The sequence below is a fragment of the Antechinus flavipes genome, chromosome 2 (genome assembly GCF_016432865.1).
Source record: "Antechinus flavipes isolate AdamAnt ecotype Samford, QLD, Australia chromosome 2, AdamAnt_v2, whole genome shotgun sequence".
Classification (NCBI taxonomy): Eukaryota; Metazoa; Chordata; class Mammalia; order Dasyuromorphia; family Dasyuridae; genus Antechinus; species Antechinus flavipes.
In genome coordinates, this window is record NC_067399.1 from 557,576,683 (window position 1) to 557,583,883 (window position 7,201).

The following is a 7,201-nucleotide window of genomic DNA, read 5'->3' on the forward strand; positions in this document are numbered from 1 at the left end:
ACAAGATTCTTGTGAAGATTAAATGAGATAGTTTGTAAAATACTTAACAGTGTTTGGCATAAAGGAGATAATTTATTATAGCAAGGGAGTTCTTCCCTCTTTCTACTCTTTTGTTGTTGTTGTTGTTGAGGCAATTGGTGTTAAAGGACTTGCCCATGGTCACAGAACTAGGAAGTGTTTATGTGCCTGAGACCATATTTGAACTCGGGTCTTCTTGACTTCCTATTCTTTTTAAGTGTCAAATCCTTCATCTCTTCCTCTCTCTTCCCCCCTCTCTTTGTTGAAGCAACTGGGGTTAAGTGACTTGCCCAGGATCACATAGTAACTATTAAGAATCTGAGGTTGGATTTGAACTCAGGTTTTCCTGATTCCAGGAACCATGTATCCACAGCGCTATCTAGTTAACCTGCCTCTGTCTCCTCTCCTTCTTCCTTCCTCTCCCTCATTCTCCTTCCCTCTCCCTCCCTCCCTTTTTCTCTTTCTCCTCCTCTCTCTCTCTCTCTCTCTCTCTCTCTCTCTCTCTCTCTCTCTCTCTTCTCTCTCTCTCTCTCTTTTTTTCTCTCTCTCTCTCTCTTTTTTTCTCTCTCTCTCTCTCTTTCTTTCTCTCCCTCTCTCCCTCTCTCTGTTTCTCTCTTCCTTGTCATTGTGCCCAGCAGATTATTAAGGAGGATTAAACATGTATAACAATAAATTTCCATTTCCAGAAAACATATATAATAATACAAGAGATTTTATATTCATGCCTGTCCATCTTTTCTTTCTTTCCTTATAGGTTATTCTCTTGTTCTTTTTTTTTTTTAACTTTATTTTTCTCATCTCTTAAATGAGATAGTTGCATAAAATAATCTCTAAGATCTTGGCTAGTTTTGTTGTTCAAAGTTTTATTGGAGGGAAGATAAATTTTATTTAAGGGAAGGTAAATTTATTTTAAAAGTCATAAAGCCAGTTTCATTTTGAATATATTTCCCAATCTTAAAATCATAAAATGATTATAAATTAAATGCCCTGTGATCTCTACTTAAAAATTAATTCTTGCAACTAATAAAGTATACACTATGCCAGAAACCAGACTTTTTCTCACTGAGATGTATATATAATACACTGACCCTTCTTTAAACAAACAATCATAATTTTTCTCATACAGAATCCAGAGAGTAAGTATTTAAATACTTCATGTTAGCCAACCAAGCAAACACTAGTTTGAATTTTAATACCATGATCACAGTTAAGAAGTATCAGTTTTATTAATTTTGTTTATTATTGACACAATTGACAATTCTGATTTATTAGATGAGAGCAAAGACTGATTTTTATTTTGGGGGATTTATATCCCCAGAATTTAGCAAAAAGCTTAGCATATCACAAATGTTTAACAAATGACTTTTCATTTAAACATTCAAGTAATTTAATCTCTTTAAAGCATTTATTTCATTGAAGCAGTATGAATAGAGCATAGGGCACTAGATTTGGAATCAGGTAGAGCTGGAAAGAAATCCTGCCTCAGATTGTTACTAGCTATGTGATCATAAACTTAACCTTAACATTCATTTAACCTGTTTGTGCTTCATTTTTCCCCTCTGTGAAATGAAGTGGTTAAACCATCATTTCTTAACTAAATTCATGATCCTCATCTATAAAATCAGGATAATATTTGCATCTTACTTTATAGGGTTAGTATAAAAAATATTTTGGAAGTCTTAATAAATCATGTATAAATGTAAGCTTTCATTAATTGAGGTGGTAATGAAGAAATTTTTTTCAGTGAATCATAGTAAAACTGATCTGCATCAATCAAAATCTACTTCTTAACTTTCAACCCCATACACATTGTCTCTTAGTTCATGTAGGTCATCTCTGGAATTTACAAATTCATTTATTCATTTAAAAATATTAAGTGCCTACTATGTGTCAGGCACTATGCTTAACGATAGTCCCTGACCAGAAGGAGATTACAATCTAATGAGTGAGATGAGACAATGAAACAGAGATGACAAAACTGCATGAGGCCTTGGGTCTAGTCCTGGTCTTGTCAGGAAATTCTATGATTTGAGGCAGGTCACTTCTTCTCACCTGGGGATTAATTTCCTCATTTGTAAAATAAAACAATAGGCGCCCTAAGGTCCTGCAAGCTGCATTTGATGTCTGCCCCAGACAATCATTTTTTTCCAAGATCTGTAGATTCTGTAATTATCAAAGTTTGCATTTTGTGGCCTCCACTGGATTTTGAGCAAGCTTTAGTCATATCTATCAATAGAATCATTTCTTAGATAATTCTAAATTGTATATATTTTATAATCTTTTCCTCCTACAAATGCCTTTGAAAGTAATCTCTTCCTAATTAAATTATGGCTATTTAAAAATGATGAAGGCCAGGGAAAACAATTGTAATGTCAGATTATTCCAGCCAAGGTTAATAATTTTCTATTACTTGTCCATTTCACATACAAATATCCCAAAACTCAGAGTCACCACAGCAAAAAAAATCCCATGCAAATAGGGATTGCATTTGTCTGGAAGCTAGTCCTAAAAGTTTAAGCTCCATACTATTATTAGTATTAGCTAACTTTGTTACTTAACTTTTGTTTTTAGGGGGATTTTTTTTTAAATCTTTCTCCCAGATCTGTTCTCAAATTGGCAAACTAGTTTATGGAATGTAATCAAACTGAGACAACCCACTGCAAGTCTGTGTTTTCTGATTCACATAACACCAAACCAGGTGATTTATACTTTTACTAAATCATTGAGGAATTGATTTATTCTTTCAAAAACCATTTAATATCAGCTATTAACCAGACATCAAGTTAGGCATTGTACATAAAAAGATAAAAAAGAAACAATTCTTGCCCTCAATGTGTTTACATTTTACTAAGAGAGTGCAGAAGAGGGAACAGCATATAATCAGCTGAATTAACAGAAAATATATTTCAAGTAAATATAATTCACGGGAGAGGGGTTTAGGACAAAATGGAAAGGCACTAACAATGAATATATTCTCCTCAGAGTTTCCCCTCCCCATGCCCTCTTGTTCCTTCTCCTCCTAAGCACCTAAAAGAAAAAGCATAAAATAAAATTAATTTTGCAAAGTAAACATTCTCCCAAAGTTTACCAAAGTTAAACCTCCCTCTCAGCATGGCACCAGATATCTGGGGTGGAGGAGGGAGGATGTCAAAACCAGTTTATCCAAAAAAGCATCAAAACCAAGTCTCTTCCATTGACTTCTCATTAAAGAAAAAAAACAAAATGTCAGGCACCTAAATTTCAAACTTAATGAAAATTTGAAAAATGTTTCCAAAATTTTCCAAAAGTCAGCAAGAAATTCCTGTTTAACAGAGACAGAATAAAAATAGGAGGACAGAGTAAGCTCCCAGTTGGAATTTTCTTGCTTATTTGCTATAATGGCAAATTTGACATTGTCCAGCAAATGTGTCTTTACTATATAACTCTTCAAAATGCAGGATAAAATTGCAGATATCTCTTAATACTCTAAAGTGTTTGAGATTTCGTTATTTATCACTTATGAGAGTGTTTTCTTGGTGTGCTGCAAAATTTGAAATGAAAATAGAGCAAACTTCCATTCCAACATTTTCTGACAAGACTATTCATTCTATAATGTTTCAAGTTAAAAAGCATTGCATTATATATATATATATATATATATATATATATATATATATATATATATATATATATATATAACCAAATTAAACCTTTCAGGGAAGTTGACAGTATCTTACATTCATTTCTTTGTTTCATGCAGGAAACCCAAGAGATGAAAAATAACAAAATACTTAATATAATGTCATGATAAGGAATGATGATAAACACTTATACTTCTTTCATTGCCTCACCTGAAGAAATTCTGAGATGGCAAAGATCCAGAGAAGGTCAACAGAGACAGTAAGGTGTGGATTTGCACATGACAAGAGACTTAAAAAGTTAGAATTACTAAGTCTGGTACAGAAAATAGGAGAGATTTACTTAGACATTAAAGATTATGAACTGTGCAGTAAAGCTGATATATCCTCATTATGTTGTCCCATAAGAGAATAGGACACTAAGCGAAGTTAATGCCAAGTAAATTTAGAGCAAGTTATAGGAAATACTTCTTCACCTGGTGCAGTCATGCTGAGAAATTTGCCTCCACAGGCAGTCATAAAATCAATCATACAGTTGTACTTTCAAAGGGGCAAGACAATGTATGACCAGTTATTCTTGGTAGTTTTAGGGACAAAAGCAATTAGTTTTCATGTTTCTAGTTGATTAAAGTTAATTATAATAAGGGTCAGTAAAAAGAATTCCCCACCCCCCCACCCCCAAATTGATCAAGGTAATTAGGAAATGTTCAGCCATGAGGAAAGCTGGAAATAGGATAAGAATAAAGGAAATTCAGAAAAAAATAAAAGTCACATGCATTTAATAGCATGCCTTCTCTATAATAGAAAAAAAAAAGATAAATAATGAAAAAGAAATATAAAAGAAAAATTTCAATAACAATATAAATATGCTCTTAAAATACTTTGAGGGTGGATATCTTCTAAAAATACATCCAAATACTTCCAATTATTTCTCATCTATTCTAGAAGTAAATTTGTAGATGAAAATATATTATGTGTGATCTTTTTTTACCTCCTAAATATAGTTTAGATAGTAATTTGTGACCAGTTCACACATACACACACACAAAAAAGATATATTTTCCTTTTCTATCACTAGTATACTCCTATAATCTGGACAGAAAATGATTAAATTGATTTTCTTAAAAAGGAATATAATATATATATATATATATATGTATATATATATATATTCTACTAGTTCTCTTTTCTTCTTGAAAAATTGGTGCAGTCTCCAAGTCTTCACTTTGTGCTTACTGCAGTCACATCAAATGAAATATTCCCACCTTTGACATTCTAATATATGCGCTTCTGAAAGAGAGACCAAAAAGGCATGTCAGGTAGGGTTAGAGCCCAAATCTTGATTTTTGGATAAAAGAGTTTCACAGAACCTACTATAAAGTAAAATCTTGTCAGAGAACTAAATGAGTCAGGGTAAAAGCTACTCTTTTGAATTTCAATGAATTGTGGCAATGCTGAAAAAGGAAACAAAATAATTCACTGTCAGTGGCTGAGAACCAGGAAGTGAAACTGACTAGAAACTGAAAGTGACCTGTCTGGTTTCATTACCCAAGTTAACAGAAAAGCAAAAATAAAAAGAGGGGAAAAAATACTTCTGAAAATTCTACCACAACACAGAGTGATATTTGTATTCCAAAGAATGAATGTATCTATAAGTTGTGTGTATATGTGTATGTGTACAATAGAAAGATAGGTAGATATAGATATAAACAATTAAAAATTTATGTTGTCAAGAGATCACATAGGTCTCCTCCATTGATGTTACAGGAATACAGATCCAAAAAATGAGTGATGTAAAACATTCCTTCAATTACTCCAGCTTTAATTGTTGAATGCAGAGAGCTGGTAGTGATGGTGTCTTCAATGTTAGGTGTGGTTAATTGCTAAAAATTGATCCCTGAGACAAGTAGACAGAACTCTTTGATGGTAATGGAGATCAGTTTAGCTCCATGATCCCATTCTTTGAGGAGATCCAGTGTGAAATCTAAGTTATGCCAAACTCCTGAGATCCATCTTCTGTAGAAATCCCAGTCATACCTCTGAGGTTAAATTTTCCTTATAAAACCTACTTGTAGACCATCCCAGGATTGCTATCTTCCTTTGGATCAGCTTGCCAGCTAAGGATATGCCCCAACTTCATGGTGTGCTCCCTTTCTACTGCGTAATTGTGAGTTCCACTGAGGAACTTATTTTTCAAATGCTTTCCGGCTCTGTTTCCTATTTATCATTCCTGTATCTATTGTATGCCGTCATTTTGTCTGTAACCTATTCCCCTAAATAAATCTACCTTTTGTCAAAGAGAAAAGCCATTGTGAATTCTTCACATGACCCCAATATTTGGTGATAACCCCCACATCATAGATCATATCATTAGAACCATGACTTGAGTGTAGTGTTGGAGCTTTTCTCCAAAGTGTCAAAATTTAGAGTGTGTTGACAATATTTGCATTCCTTCAGCACTTAAAATACACATACTACACCCCGCAAGTGATCTTAGCATTCAGATAGCAAGAATCATTAAAATAAGAATTTCTCACTTATAGAATGTCTTCTCCACTCCTCTTCATATTACCACCAGCAAATCTTTGATGAATTCCTTTCCTGCTTGATCCCCTTCTATTCCCTTCCTTATTATTCTCAATTCAATAGATTTTTCTATCTGTAGGGCTTTTTGTTCTAAGAGCCAAAATCTCTCCCTCTTCTTTCCCTTTGCACCTCTCAACTAAACTTATCCCTTTCAACTTTGGCCTTCTACATCAAGTGCTTCTTCCAGTCTTGCTTCACTTCCCTATCTTCTGTACCTACTTCCCAGCATCCTTCTAAATAATACTCTTCTGATGCTCCCTTTTCCTATCTCAATTTTGTCCTTTGAGTCCCACAATCAAATTCCTTTTATTATTCCTGAAAAAAAAGTTTCAATTTTACTTTATAATGTTATCTTCTCCATTAGAAGATAGTCTTCTTGGGGAAGCCTGGTAGCCAGGTAGCACATTGGTCCTGGAGTAAGGAAAATCTGAGTTCAAATCCAGTCTCAGACATTTACTAAATGTGAGACCCTAGATAAGTCACTTAATCACAATTGCCCATACATATAAGGGGACAGTTAGATGGCACAATGGATAAAGCAGTGGCCCTGAAATTAGAAGGCCCTGAAATTAGAAGGTCCTGAGTTCAAATCCAACCTCAGAAATTACTACAGGTGTGATCCTGGGCCAGTTACTTAAGTCCAACTTATTCCCCCAGAGAATGTAAATTTCTTGAAGGAAGTGATGGTATTTTAGTATTCATTTGTATACAATTGTATAGTACTTTGTGCATAATAAGTGTATAATCCATTCTTTTCCATTCATTCATACAGAATTGATTTGCTGGTGCTATTTGAACTTCTTGTCCCAAACAAGTTTTGTGGTGTTCTTTCCAAGACTTCAGTTGAAACCCCAGCTTTCCTACTCACTACTTTGATGATCTCAAGTACCTCATCTTATTTTTTTCTAGATCTCACCCATAATGCATCCCTGAAGGACCCATTCATCTAGTCCTTGAGATAATTCCCCTCCCCCCATAAT

General features: G+C 34.0%; 1 long non-coding RNA gene across 1 annotated transcript; it reads right to left on the reverse strand.

The window, feature by feature from the left end:
* Positions 1–1,219: 1,219 nt before the first annotated feature.
* Positions 1,220–4,727, reverse strand: LOC127551359 (uncharacterized). Its single transcript, XR_007951066.1, has 2 exons — positions 3,849–4,727; positions 1,220–3,045 (listed from the first exon to the last, which is right to left on the reverse strand). It is a non-coding gene; the product is annotated as an uncharacterized LOC127551359 (long non-coding RNA).
* Between the last annotated feature and the right edge of the window lie 2,474 nt (positions 4,728–7,201).